This window comes from Euphorbia lathyris, chromosome 8 (genome assembly GCF_963576675.1).
Source record: "Euphorbia lathyris chromosome 8, ddEupLath1.1, whole genome shotgun sequence".
Lineage (NCBI taxonomy): Eukaryota > Viridiplantae > Streptophyta > Magnoliopsida > Malpighiales > Euphorbiaceae > Euphorbia > Euphorbia lathyris.
This window is the reverse complement of record NC_088917.1, coordinates 41,524,242-41,539,651: the sequence shown is the minus strand read 5'-3', so window position 1 is coordinate 41,539,651 and position 15,410 is coordinate 41,524,242. Positions and strand designations below refer to the sequence as shown.

At 37.4% G+C, this 15,410-nt stretch overlaps 1 non-coding gene across 1 annotated transcript; it reads right to left on the bottom strand.

The window, feature by feature from the left end:
• Positions 1-3,078: 3,078 nt before the first annotated feature.
• On the bottom strand, positions 3,079-3,185 carry LOC136205009 (small nucleolar RNA R71). The gene has a single exon (XR_010675817.1). It is a non-coding gene; the product is annotated as a small nucleolar RNA R71 (small nucleolar RNA).
• Between the last annotated feature and the right edge of the window lie 12,225 nt (positions 3,186-15,410).

The window sequence follows — 15,410 nt, the reverse complement described above, 5'->3', positions numbered from 1 at the left end:
TGGAGTGAGGTTGGCAGTCGTCGCGTCGGTAAATTCAATGAGGAAATCCGAGAGCACTTGTGCCTTAATTGTGGTTCGAGCTTCACAGCGTATGTCGAATTGCGAGAGGCGGATAGACCAGTTAGTTATACGCCCGAAAACCTTGGGCTTCTGGACTGCCTTCTTCAGTGGGTAGTTTGTCTTGACGATGATGGTGTGAGCTTGGAAGTATGGCCGCAGGCGTTTCGAAGCCTGTGTTATGGCGAATAGAGTTTTTTCGATTTTCGAATACCAGATCTCGGCTCCCTTGAGTACCTTGCTTAGGAAGTAGATAGGGAACAGTTCGCTGCCCTCCGTCTGAGTGAGTGCCATTACGACTGCCTCTTCTGCGATGGTGAGGTAAAGATGGATGTCCCATCCTGGTTTTGGAGCCGAAAGTAGCGGCGCAGTGGTGAGGAAGATTTTGATGGCATCGAAAGCCGCTTGGCAGTCCATTGACCAGGTGAAAGGGTGCTCTTCATGATTGCTTTGTAGAAAGGGAGGCAGTGCTGCGCCGAGCAGGAGATAAATCGTCCTAAGGTGATGAGGCGCCTATTAAGCTTTTGCACGTCCCAGAGGTTTCGGGGTGCTTTCATTGCTAAGATTGCCTCGATTTTTGTCGGATTGGGCTCGATCCCTTTCTCCGATACCACACAGTCGAGGAACTTGCCTGACCGAATGTCGAAGAAGAATTTTTTCGGGTTAAGCTTGAGGTTGAAGTCTCAAAAAATGCTGAAAACTTCTGTCAGATCTCACGGGTGATCTCGTTCTTCGGTGTTGAGAACGACCATATCGTCAATGTAGACTTGTACTATGTTGCCGATGAGGTGTGTTAAGCCCAAAATATACCTAAAATATCATCAATAATTACATCAATATTGCTACGAATTTGTGCTACTTATACCTGTTTAGAATGCTTTTACTCTCGAATATGTTTCTTTCTTGCAAGGTACGTAAATATTTGGCAAAATCCAAATAGGAACAAAAAGAGCTCAAAAACAGAATAAAAACCTTACAAAAGGAGTTAAAAACGACGAAGATCAAATTACACCAAAACGAGGACAAAGACGAGGTCAGAAACAGAAGAAATGTCAAATTCTCGGTTGAGGAAACAAATTCTCGGTAGAGAATTTTATGAAAGCCGCGACCGAGAATCCACAATTCTCGGTCGCGACACGCGTTCTTCAGCAGCTCCTTCCCTTCGTCCGAAGACCAAATAAATGCTCCCCCATTCTCGGCCGAGAATTGCCATTCTCGGTAAGTGCAGAAATTCTGCCAAGTACAATGAACACATGTTAAATTCCAAGAAACGCGTTCGTTCGGGTGGATAAAGACGTCCTTTCACAACGGATACGATCCTTCACAACGGACACGACACTTCAACCACGACTCTTCAACATCTATAAATAAAGAGTTGATGGAGAGTTGAAAATATATATAGAAGAAAGAGATTAGTATAGAACTTATGCAGAAATTCCGAGTCAAGTGATTCAGAATTTAGATTTCATTTCTGTTCAAAGCAATATGATGTACACACATTGTTTATTCAATAATAACAAACACAGTAGCATTTAGACATTGTTCAAATTTAGTTTACATTTTGGTAGTAGATAGACCAGTCTCTATTCCGAAGATTCAGCGAGAAGATTGAGTAGAGAATCCGCCCCTGAGCCTGACAAACTCTAACGAAACCCAAGGAAAGGATTGACAACCCGTTCACTTGCAAGTCGTCAAATGTTTTCATGCTCCTTGTTCTCTGTAAACTTGTATCAATTTATATTTCATCTAATAAAGTCCGTTCTATTCGATAGATTTTTATGCAGCACTTTGGTAAAGGATCCGAAGTGGATTGCTGGTGTTTTCATTAAAACGTAGTTTAATTCAAAATCTTTACAAGGAAACTTTGTTGAACAACTTAGACAAATTTCTATCTCGAAAGAGTTTTAATTTGGTTAAGGTAGCGATCTAACCCGACTGTAGGAGGATTGACTACAGTTCAAAGCCTAAAAATTAGAGGTTCCGTCATTTATTTCATCGTTATAATTTATACAAAGTTTAAAGTTGTTTTCTTTGCTTAATGCAAACGAATATATTTGTTTACTTTTCTAAAAAGTACTAAACGTTCCTGTCTTGCAAATTCACTCCTAATCAGAAGTATTTTCTAACATCTTCATACTCTAATCTAATTCTCATTCTAGCAATTTCAAAACCAAATCCGATTTAACGATTTTCCTTATTATAAATTTTAAAAGTATATTTAACCAATTCAAAATAAGTTTTTGTTAAAAAAACGTTCACTGTGGGATCGATATCTTTTATTACTACAAGCGTATACCGTGCACTTGCGGAAATCGCTCAACAAGTTTCTGGCGCCGTTGCCGGGGAACGCTAAAATTTTTGACAAAAATTTAGATTTTTCATATTTTATTTCGAATCTAGGTTTATTTATACTTATTTAAACTTTTATATTTTATTTATTTCAAATTACTAACATATTTATTTTTCAAATTCTATTTTGAAGGTAGTTTCGGTTCGTGCGAAATTTCAGGTTCATGCGCAGTTCTCGAAGTTCAGGCACGTCACCAGATCCTATTGACCCAGAAATTGAAAGAACTCTTAAAAAGAACAAGAAAGAAAAGAAAAAGAAAAACAAAACTCCAATAAAAACTAGAATTACTGAGCCAGAAGTTATGGCTACACTCATGGATTACGCTAGGCCAGGAGTGGCCGGTGTAACAAACAGTATAGTTAGACCCCAAATTAATGCAAATCAATTTGAGATCAAGCCAGCATTACTTAATATGTTACAAAATAACGTAACATTTTACGGGCTACCTAACGAAAATCCTAACACCCATTTGACAAATTTCTTAGAAATTTGTGACACTTTTAAAATACCGAATGTGACTGCAGAAGCAATCAATCTTTGCCTTTTTTCCTTTTACTTTGAAGGATCGAGCCAAAGAGTGGTTAACTTCTATGCCAGCCGCAACATTTGAGACTTGGGAGCAATTGGCCCAAGCATTTTTATCAAAAAAATTTCCTTTAGCAAAAACCGCAAGAGTCATTAAAGAGTTAACATCTTTTTCTCAAAATGATAATGAAACTCTTTATGAGGCTTGGGAACGTTTTAAAGAACTTCAACGTTTATGCCCACACCACCAATTGCCCGCTGAACTTTTAATGCAAACATTTTATAATGGACTAAATCCTACAACTAGAGGTTCATTGGATGCTATGTTTGGAGGGTTATTCATGAAGAAAACATCTACCCAAGCAAGAGAACTTTTGGAGGAAATGGCAATCAACAGCAGTATGTGGCCCGCGGAGCGTGGACGTACCAATAGCGAAACCATCATCCTCAACTACGTCATCAGTTAAAGGTATAGTGAATCTTGATCCAGTTGCGATGTTGCAAGCCCAATTTTCTGCCTTATCGCACAAAATTGATAGGTTTATGGCACCGTGTGATCCTAATGGTAATCCAATCCAAACGGATATGGATTATGAAGGTATGAGCGAAATTGAACAGGTAAATTTTGTCCAAGGGCAAAACCAACCTAATAACCCTTACTCCAATACATATAATCCTGGATGGAAAAATCATCCTAACTTTAACTAGAGAGATAATAATAACAATGCTAATACTAATCAAAATCGTACCACTAATTATCAAAATCAATCAAGAGATACGATTAGCAATTTATCTTCTAAAATCGACAAATTTATTGATGCTATGAGCGGAAAAATAAGTAATCACGACGATGGTTTTAAACGGATCGAGAATAAATTCGATCAGCTTATTAAAAACCAATCATCTAGCATCCATAATTTGGAGGTTCAAATTGGACAACTCGCTAAATCAATTCCATCCCGCAAAGAGGGAAGTCTTCCAAGCCATACAGAAGAAAATCCGAAAGAGCATGTTAAGGCTATCACTCTTCGTTCAGGGAAAAATTACTTAGGTCCGGAGATGCCCGGAAATTCAACTTTGCCAGGAACTGATTTACTAAAGACCAAAGAAGATACATTAAATCAAAAAGATGCACCAATTGACTCCAGTACAAAAACTTTTGTACCCAAACCACCTTTTCCACACAAAGTCCGCAATAAGGACTATGACAAACAACTTTTAACATTTTTAGACAAACTTAAAAATTTGCATATTAATTTGACGTTTATGGATGCGATTACGCAAATTCCCAATTATGGTAAATTGCTCAAAGATTTAATTTCAAAGAAAATCAGTTGGGAAGGAATTTCATCCATTTCACTAACTGAAGATTGTAGTTCAATTGTGTCAAGTAATTTGCCCACCAAACTCAAAGATCCCGGATGTTTTACCATTCCGTGTAAATTGGGAGATATTGAATTTCCAAGTTGTCTTTGTGATTTAGGAGCAAGCATAAACTTGATGCCATTATCTATTTTTAATAAGTTAGGCTTAGAAGAAGATATCAAACGTACCAATATGGTTTTGCAATTAGCGGATCAAACCACTAAAAGACCATATGGTATAATTGAGGATGTTTTAGTTAAAGTTGACAAATTTATTTTTCCTACCGATTTTGTTATATTAGATTTTGCATATGACGTAAATTGTCCGCTAATCTTTGGTAGACCGTTCATGAACACGGGACGTGCTCTAGTTGATGTGTCGGAAGGGAAAGTAGTTTTAAGAATAGGAGACGATAAGATTGAGTTTGATATAAACCAAGCAATGAAATATCCTATGGAGGATTTCGCTTGTATGAAACTTGATTTAATTGAAGAATGTGTAAATGACATTGTTCAAAAAGAAGAAATAATAGAACCTATAATGAGTGAGGAACTAGAAGATAAGGACCCAGAGCCTTTGATTCGTGAAGATGGACCAGTTCCGCCTTCAATTATAGTTCCACCTAAATTGGAACTTAAAGAATTACCAAGTCATTTGAGGTACACTTTCTTAGGCGAAGGCGACTCTTTACCTATAATTATCTCTAACAAATTAACACAAGTTCAAAAAGAGAAATTGAAAGAAGTTGTTAGAAATAGGATAGGAAGTATGGGTTGGCAAATTTCAGACTTAAAAGGTATTAATCCGAGCATCGTAATGCACAGAATTCACTTAGAAGAAGATAAGCCACCTAAAGCGGATAGGCAAAGACGCCTAAATCCGAATATGAAAGAAGTAGTAAAAAATGAGATTACTAAACTTCTGGACAATGGAATCATTTATCCTATTTCGGATAGTGAATGGGTTAGTCCAATCCATTGTGTACCTAAAAAGGGAGGCATAACAGTTGTAAGGAATGACGAAGGTGAATTAATACCTACACGAACCACCACTGGTTGGAGGGTTTGTATAGATTATAGGAACCTTAATAAAGCAACTAGGAAAGATCATTTTCCTCTACCTTTCATTGATCAAATGATCGAAAGGATAGCTGGTCATGCTTTCTATTATTTTCTAGACGTTTAATCCGGATTCTTTCAAATATATATTTACCCGGATGACCAAGATAAAATAACCTTCACGTGTCCTTACGGAACATTTGCATATAGGAGAATGCCCTTTGGTCTATGTAACGCACCTGCAACATTTCAACGTTGTATGACTGCAATTTTTAATGATTTCATTGAAGATATCATGAAAGTTTTTATGGATGATTTTTCAGTTTATGGAGATTCTTTCGATTCAGGCCTACAAAACTTGGATAAAGTTTTGTCTAGGTGTGAAGAAACAAATTTAGTATTAAACTGGGAAAAATGTCATTTCATGGTTGACGAAAGAATTGTTTTAGGTCACAAAATATCTGAAAAAGGATTAGAAGTGGATAGAGCAAAAACTTCAGTAATAGAAAAATTACCCGCTCCAACTACTGTTAAGGGAATAAGGTCATTTTTAGGACATGCCGGTTTTTATAGAAGATTTATTAAGAATTTCTCTGTAATTTCCAAACCACTTACTAATTTAATCATGAAAGATTCAACTTTTGATTTTAATGAAGATTGCGTTAAAGCTTTCGAAACATTGAAAACAGCTTTAGTCAGTGCACCTATTATTGCTAAACCTGATTGGGATTTACCCTTTGAAATTATGTGTGATGCAAGTGACTTAGCTGTCGGATGTGTTTTAGGTCAAAGGAAGGATAAGAAACTTCATGTCATTTATTATGCAAGTCACACACTGTCCGGTGCACAATTAAACTACACCACAACAGAGAAAGAAATGTTAGCTGTAGTCTTTGCATGCGATAAGTTTAGGTCATACTTGTTAGGTTCGAAAGTTATTATTTATACTGATCATGCAGCTTTAAGATATTTATTTGCTAAAAAAGATGCAAAACCACGTCTAATTAGATGGGTTTTATTATTACAAGAATTTGATATAGAAATTAAAGACAAAAAGGGAGTAGAAAACCTTGTCGCCGATCATCTATCAAGGCTCGAAGATGAAAACGGTCCTATAGGTGAAACTAACGGTATACGAGATGATTTCCCCGATGAACATCTCTATCAAATAAAAAGTGTCATGTCACCATGGTATGCGGATATTGCAAATTATCTTGCAGCCAACATTGCTCCGGAAGGATTAACTTTCCAACAAAGGAAGAAATTTTTCTTTGACATTAAACAGTATTTTTGGGAAGATCCTTTCTTGTTCAAGACTTGCGGTGACGGGATAATTAGCAGATGCGTTGGTGAAAATGAATATGAGTCTATAATGTCTGAATGCCATTCTAGCTCTTATGGAGGACATAATGGAGTTAGTAAGACAGTAGCTAGAATATTTGAATGTGGTTTCTTTTGGCCTATGATGTTTAAAGACATCTGTTCATTTATTACTCGTTGTGATAAGTGCCAAAGAACAGGAAATTTAGGAAGGAAAGATGAGATGCCCCTCACAACCATGTTAGAAGTTGAAGTCTTCGACATGTGGGGAATAGATTTCATGGGACCTTTTCCCCCTTCTTTTGGTAAAACTTACATATTAGTCGTCGTAGATTATGTTTCAAAGTGGGTTGAAGCAATTGCAACCCCGACAAACGATTCTAAAGTAGTTGTTAATTTTCTTGACGATATATTTTGTAGATTTGGTTGTCCTAGAGTCATCGTTAGTGATGGCGGTACCTATTTTATAAACCGAAGTTTTGATACGCTTATGAAAAAATATGGAGTACGCCACCGCGTGTCAACGCCATACCATCCTCAGTCAAATGGTCAGGCGGAGATATCAAATAGAGAACTCAAATGGATTCTAGAGAAAACAGTTTCATCTTCAAGAAAAGATTGGTCTTGTAAACTCAATAATGCGTTATGGGCATACCGTACTGCATTTAAAACTCCAATAGGAATGAATCCATACCGCTTAGTGCATGGGAAGGCATGTCATTTGCCAGTCGAATTAGAACACAAAGCCTATTGGGCTATTAGGGAACTTAACTTTGATTTACGACAAGCAGGTAAGAAACGTTTGCTCGACTTAAATGAGTTAGATGAGTTATGTCATCTATCTTATGAAAATGCGAAGATTTATAAAGAAAAAGTGAAAAAATGGCACGATGCCAAGATTAAAGTCAAACACGTTAATGTTGGGGATAAGGTGCTGTTATTTAATTCACGACTTCCTTTATTTCCAGGAAAACTTAAGTCCAGATGGATAGGACCGTATTTAGTCGTCAAAACATTCGATTATGGTTCTTTAGAACTTGAAGGACCTAACGGAGTTCGTTTCAAAGTTAATGGTAATCGATGCAAAATTTATTACGAAAATATTTCAAAAATAGGAATTAAGTTCGTAACAAGATTATCTGACATATAATTCGTTTAGCTTTTCTAATACAGTTTATTTTGTTTTATTTCTTTTAAATTTTTGTTCATTTTTATTTATTTTATTTTATTTTATTTTTACACATGCCATTTTTATGATTAGATGACTTTATGTTATGATTTGGATGCATAAAATATGTTTATTTCATGATTTTAGATTTGATTTTAGGCAAATAGTTCAAAATTGAAGTTTCAGGCGATTCTCTGCCGAGAATTTGGAATTCTCGGTCGAGAATTTGGAATTCTCGGTTGAGAATTCTCCTTTTCAAAATTGTCCAAATAGGTTAGGTTTTTTCTGAACTTACCGAGAATATTTAATTCTCGGCCGAGAATCGGAAAATGGATTTCGACGCCTGATTTTCGCAAGGAAATCAGCGTGTCGCGACCGAGAATTCGGAATTCTCGGTCGCGACACGCGTTATTTCTGCAACATCAGACCTGAATCATCTTCAACCTGTAGACAAACCCTTTCATAAACGAAAAATTAAGTCTCTTCAATTCAGAAAGGTATAATTTTGAGCCTTTTCGCATCAAAACAACACCTCATTTCACCCTAAAATCTTATAAATAAGTCCTTGAAGATCATGGTTCTGTTACATTCTTTTCATCTTTGTCAGATCAAATTTCTGATTTTCTTCAAACAACCATTTTTTCCCTAAGTTACAGAAACCTTGTTTCTTAAGTTCTTTACCATGCCTACTAAACACAAAAACTCAAAGACAAATGCTGCTTCAAGCAACAAACGTCCAGACTTGTCCAAACGATATGGTGCGCCATTTCCTATCTTCAATCACGATGAAGGAAGACGCTACTGGAGGCTCCGATATACATTCTTTGTTGGAATGTTATATATGGATGACTTCTTGAATGATCAACTTGGAATAAGCGATGACATGAGTCGCTATTTGGAACGCTTAGGGTGGACAAAATTCGCCAAAATGCGATTTCCAATCATTGGCGATTGGATTCTGGAATTTTTCTGTACCGTTTGTTTCATTAACAAACGACGGGTCCGTCTTAGTTTTCGTCGAGATGGCGAAATCTTTACTTTTGGCTATCCAGAGTTGCAGGCCTGGTTTGATTTTCCCCCGAGGGATACAATCAAACGTCATCCTGGCAAAGACATGACGTCCACGGACATTTGGAGAATGCTTACTGGTTTTTGGCGTTTCAATCCTAGACTCGCCTACAATCATTCCTTTCACTCCAACTCCATGCTGTATTTACACAAATTCTTGTGTCACAGTTTGTTCGGTCGCACATTTAGTAGTGTGATCCATGACACCGATTTATATGTTCTTGGAGATATATTCCAGGGCAATACAGTGGATTCTTCAAAAATTCTGATGGAGGGTATTGTCGCCGCTTCTCGATTCAAGGATAAAAAGATTGGGTTCGGCAATATAATCTGTGGAATAATTCTCGGTACCAAAGGTACCATTAATGTTCCTTGGAGTGATGATGAATTCTTCCCGACGATAGACTATGAGTTTTTAGAGTTTGAAGGACTCGTAAAACGTGTCTTTCGTGCAGGCCCGCATTTTCTTTCTGCACCGGAATGTCAAGCTTTTGTGCAGTTAAAAATTGACCACTATAGGGCCACAGAAATCCCGCTTGATAGGGATGATTATATAGAATAGTTTAGGTTTTTCAAATTTTATTTTGTACATATTTTTCTTATTTTGTTGTAATTGAATTGTTTTCTTTTTATATATTTTGTACATATGTGTTCTATTAATAAATTAACTTTTCTATTTCATCTTAGTTCATTTATTTTCTAATAGTTGCAAATATTGGTTAAATGACGATACTTAAATGTTTAGATTAATCTATTATGATTTCTTATTCAACACATATTCCAATTTTCCAAACTTAATTCATTGGATTCAATACATTAAGTTTTCCCAATTCATTCAAATGATTAAATTCATGTCTTTAATATGTATTAACATGAACTTAATATGCACTTAATATGGTTCTTTTAACTTGTATGCATAAATTAGCATTTAAGTTTCATTAATTCTTCATATACAATTTAATACCCTATAATTCAAATTAATAAGGATAAACCTTTGGTTTTCCTTGCAATTAATGCCATTTATTTTAGTTTTTAAGTGCAGGTACAGTTTATATTAAGTTCATGACACAAATTACCAACAAAATTGCACAAACCAAGTCAAAAGGCACCAAAAACGCCATTTTTTACTAATTCTCGGTAAGTCCAGCAAAAACGGCCGAATTCAGAGCAATTTTTTCCCTGAAATTCGCGTGCCGCGACCGCAGATCCGCATTCTCGGTCGCGACACGCGACCTGCAAGCAATATTAATTCCGATTTTTGCCCTATTTCAAGCCTATTCCTATTCCTATTCTACCTCTACATCTACCTATTTCACCCTATATAAACCTACCCCTTACACAAACCTCACATCACCTCACTTTTTACCCAATCCCGTCTTTATATCGTATGCTTCCCGTATTGCCCATCTTCGTGGCACTATGGGTGGAGGAGCTTCAAGTTCTCAATTTGTAGGTACCGAAGAAGGAGGCGAGGCGGAAGGCGAGGAGGATGCCCCGCAAGCTCAACCACAACCCCAAGCACCTCAAGAGGATGATCCGGTGGATTTGCGGAGGATTTTAAACCAAATCAATTCCAATAATCGTCAAATGAATTTAAGAATTGATGATTTGGTGGAAAATAACATGGTGATGAATGACAACCTCAATACTTTGAGGCGCGAGCATAGGTCTACTCGGTATCGGATGCTTTCCTTTTTCCGTCGCCGAAATGTGGAGACTTCACCAACACCTCCAGATTCCCCGCCTCATGCATAGGTTGTTTTCTTTATTTTTATTTTCCTCTTGTTAAAGTTTGGTACAATATTTCTTTTTATTATGTTTGGTACAATTTTTCATTTTATGTTGAATGTTTTATTTGCTAATATTCTATCTTTATTTCGTATGCTTTATTTCGTGCTTATTTTTCATGTTATGTCCATTTTTGCACCAATGAGGACATGCTCCAATTTAAGTGTGGGAGGAGATATACATATATCATTTTAGTTTTTAGCACAAACACTAAAAGCAACGAATAATTTTTATGCAAATGCAACATATATTGCAACACATTTTATTTCACACTATTTTTATTAACTTTACATTTCATATGTTTATAAATTAATCATAAGTTAATATGATTTTTATTTTTAGGTTATCATTATCGTTAGAAATAATATTTCTATACGGGCATTATTTTTCAAATTTTTCACAAATCTCCGACACGATTTTTAATAAAATTGTCTCGAGTGAATGTATTTAAGTAAAAAAATTCTTTATTTCAATCTCTATTTTTATATCATGAAATTCGTGATACAATAAATCTTATTTTAAATTTTCAATTAGGTTTATAGGCATTAAGTTGAACTAACATTTTTTTTGCTCGGTTTGATTTCGTCTTACATTAACACCAATTGAAGTTTTTAAGGAAACTTTAGCCATAATACATGTTGAATTTTAAGTCAATATAGGATGAATGTGCTATCTTTCTTTTTTCCAAGTTACAATTTTATAATTCATATTAATTAATCAATTAGTTGAATTCTTAACTTTTGGCCACGATTGAGACCAATCTTATCACAATCGAGGTATGAAAGAGAAGAAAATTAAGTATCGTTTACTTTTGGCCACGGTTGCGACCACCCTTATCACAATCGAGGTATGGAAGGAATGTTTAAGCAAAAAATAAGCATGTTTAAGTTTAAAGTAACGATTGCGTCCACCCATGGCATGGTCGGTACCTCTTAAGCGAACACTAAGCAATAAAAATACGTATAAGGTTACGATCAAGACCACCCTTATCTCGGGCGTAACCAAGTAAATAAATTTAATCCTAAGTACTTATTTAAATTTAATATATTTCATATTAGTTTAGGTTTGGGAAAGGAAATTTTGTGCTTTGAAATGCCTTGAGACGAAAGACTCAATAACATGCGTGCTTATATCGTCCCGAATGCTTCAATTCAAAATTGAAAACACAAGACGAATGATATATCGTATTTATACTAAGTTAGTTTGATATTTTGCGTATAAATTTGTCATGCGAAGTTAGTCTTTTCGGCTTAACTAATTTAAAAGGTAATACAGAGATATATGTTTTATTTTCATAAAGAGATTAGTTAAAGAATAAATTCAGTAAAATTTTGCTCGGGACTAGCAAAAGATTAAGTGTGGAGATTTGTTAAGCCCAAAATATACCTAAAATATCATCAATAATTACATCAATATTGCTACGAATTTGTGCTACTTATACCTGTTTAGAATGCTTTTACTCTCGAATATGTTTCTTTCTTGCAAGGTACGTAAATATTTGGTAAAATCCAAATAGGAACAAAAAGAGCTCAAAAACAGAATAAAAACCTTACAAAAGGAGTTAAAAACGACGAAGATCAAATTACACCAAAACGAGGACAAAGACGAGGTCAGAAACAGAAGAAATGTCAAATTCTCGGTTGAGGAAACAAATTCTCGGTAGAGAATTTTATGAAAGCCGCGACCGAGAATCCACAATTCTTGGTCGCGACACGTGTTCTTCAGCAGCTCCTTCCCTTCGTCCGAAGACCAAATAAATGCTCCCCCATTCTCGGCCGAGAATTGCCATTCTCGGTAAGTGCAGAAATTCTGCCAATTACAATGAACACATGTTAAATTCCAAGAAACGCGTTCGTTCGGGTGGATAAAGACGTCCTTTCACAACGGATACGATCCTTCACAACGGACACGACACTTCAACCACGACTCTTCAACATCTATAAATAAAGAGTTGATGGAGAGTTGAAAATATATATAGAAGAAAGAGATTAGTATAGAACTTATGCAGAAATTCCGAGTCAAGTGATTCAGAATTTAGATTTCATTTCTATTCAAAGCAATATGATGTACACACATTGTTTATTCAATAATAACAAACACAGTAGCGTTTAGACATTGTTCAAATTTAGTTTACATTTTGGTAGTAGATAGACCAGTCTCTATTCCGAAGATTCAGCGAGAAGATTGAGTAGAGAATCCGCCCCTGAGCCTGACAAACTCTAACGAAACCCAAGGAAAGGATTGACAACCCGTTCACTTGCAAGTCGTCGAATGTTTTCATACTCCTTGTTCTCTGTAAACTTGTATCAATTTATATTTCATCTAATAAAGTCCGTTCTATTCAATAGATTTTTATGCAGCACTTTGGTAAAGGATCTGAAGTGGATTGCTGGTGTTTTCATTAAAACGTAGTTTAATTCAAAATCTTTACAAGGAAACTTTGTTGAACAACTTAGACAAATTTCTATCTCGAAAGAGTTTTAATTTGGTTAAGATAGTGATCTAACCCGGCCGTAGGAGGATTGACTACAGTTCAAAGCCTAAAAATTAGAGGTTCCGTCATTTATTTCATCGTTATAATTTATACAAAGTTTAAAGTTGTTTTCTTTGCTTAATGCAAACGAATATATTTGTTTACTTTTCTAAAAAGTATTAAACGTTCATGTCTTGCAAATTCACTCATAATCAGAAGTATTTTCTAACATCTTCATACTCTAATCTAATTCTCATTCTAGCAATTTCAAAACCAAATCCGATTTAACGATTTTCCTTATTATAAATTTTAAAAGTATATTTAACCAATTCAAAATAAGTTTTTGTTAAAAAACGTTCCCTGTGGGATCGATATCTTTTATTACTACAAGAGTATACCGTGCACTTGCGGAAATCGCTCAACAAGGTGGGAGAACGTTTTTTCGATCAGTCTTTTATAACTAGCCCCCGTGTTCTTTAGGCCAAAAGGCATTACGTTGTAGCAAAATGTGCTTTCATGAGTGATGAAAGACGTTTGCTCAGCATCGGCAGGGTCTAGAGGTATTTGCTGGAAACCCGCGATAGCGTCGAACTGCGACAAGATCTTACGTCCTGCAGTCTGATCGATGAGTTGATCTATGTTAGGCAACGGGTAACAATCTTTAGGGCATGCTTTATTGACATCATTAAAGTTTACACATATGCGGTACTTCCCGCTGGCTTTCTTTACAAGCATGACATTAGAAAGCCAATCTGGGTAGTGGACCTCACGAATGAATTTTACAGCTAGAAGTTTTTGAATTTCGGCCTTGACGGCCACCTGCTTATCCTGCGCTTGAACGTGCTTCTTTTGCTTTACTGGCTCGATAGCGAGGTCGTTGTCCAGCTTGTGCATCGCCTGATCGGGTGACACGCCCGTGATATCTTCAGTGCTCCATGCGAAGACATCCGCGTGCCGAGTGAGAATGGTTTTTATTTCCTCGACGAGGCCGAGTGGTATACTGGTTCTGATCTTTAGCGTTTTGCCCTCTCCGACCGAGCAATCCATGACCGGCTCTATGGGGTTAGGGTTATAGCCCCTCATGTCCATCAGGTCGTCCTCCAAGTACAAAGCTGTTTGCGGTTGCGTTGCCTTCCATTGCAACTTTTAGGCTAGCATACGGTCTCCGAGGATTGTGATATGGTCGTCGTGGTGTGGCAGAGTCAGGCACAATTCAAAAACATTGACCGTGGCCTTTAGGGTCGCCAGTAGAGGCCTCCTGACGATTACATTGTAGGTAAGTGGGATGTCCACCACTACCCATTCGCCTATGCATTCCACCTTGATGCCGTTGGGGGCTAACATCGTCGGAAGGGAAATGATCCCTTTGATAGGAACTTCGATCTCAGACAACCCTACCAGAGGAAAGGTCCCCGCATAGAGGGCACTGCAGACGTTATTCATGGCTCATAGCGTTGTCCAGGTGATTAGATTCACCGAGCTCCCTGTGTCGACAAGCACTCAATGTACGTTGAAGCTAGCGATACTTACGGTGATGACAAGCACTTCTGAATGGTTGGTTCGGAGCGGGGGCTGCAGTATTAGGATCAGATCTGTCACTTTTCTCTTACGGGAGGTCTCTGGAGAGTCGTAGTGTGTCGGGGTCCCTTCTCAGATGACATGGATCTCCCCTTGAAACCTTGGTCCCGCTGCTTCGAGCTCTGCTCCCTCTGCTTGGGGAGCCTTGGGGGTGCACCCTGCTCCATGATTCTGTCTATCTCTTTTTGCAGCTGATGACAATTCTCCGTCGAGTGACCGGAAGACTTATGATACTTGCAGTATTATTTTTCGACGTGGGTCTTGCCCTTGTCTGCTGGTCAGGTCTGGTGTGTGTATCTTCTTACGGCGCGGTCGAATGAACCTCCTTTCCATGGGACGTGTCGCCTCTTTTGTCCGAGGTAACCGCTTCGATCTACGGGGGGTAGGGAAGGGGAGCCTCCTTCTTACAGCCCTGACCCCCATTGTGGGCATCTCCTGACACCTTGCTTTTCTCCTCTCTCCGAGAGTCCCCCCGGGCTTTGTCCTTCTCTGATTCTTCATAGCCTACAGGGCGATTGCAGTCGTCATACCGTACGAAAGTCTATGCCATAGTCATCAGTTCCTCGAAAGACCGAGGCATCTTCCTAAAACATTTATGCTTGAGGGGTTCGCAAGAGGTGTCCTTTGTGAGAGCATCATGTGCTTCTAGGTTGAGCCCTT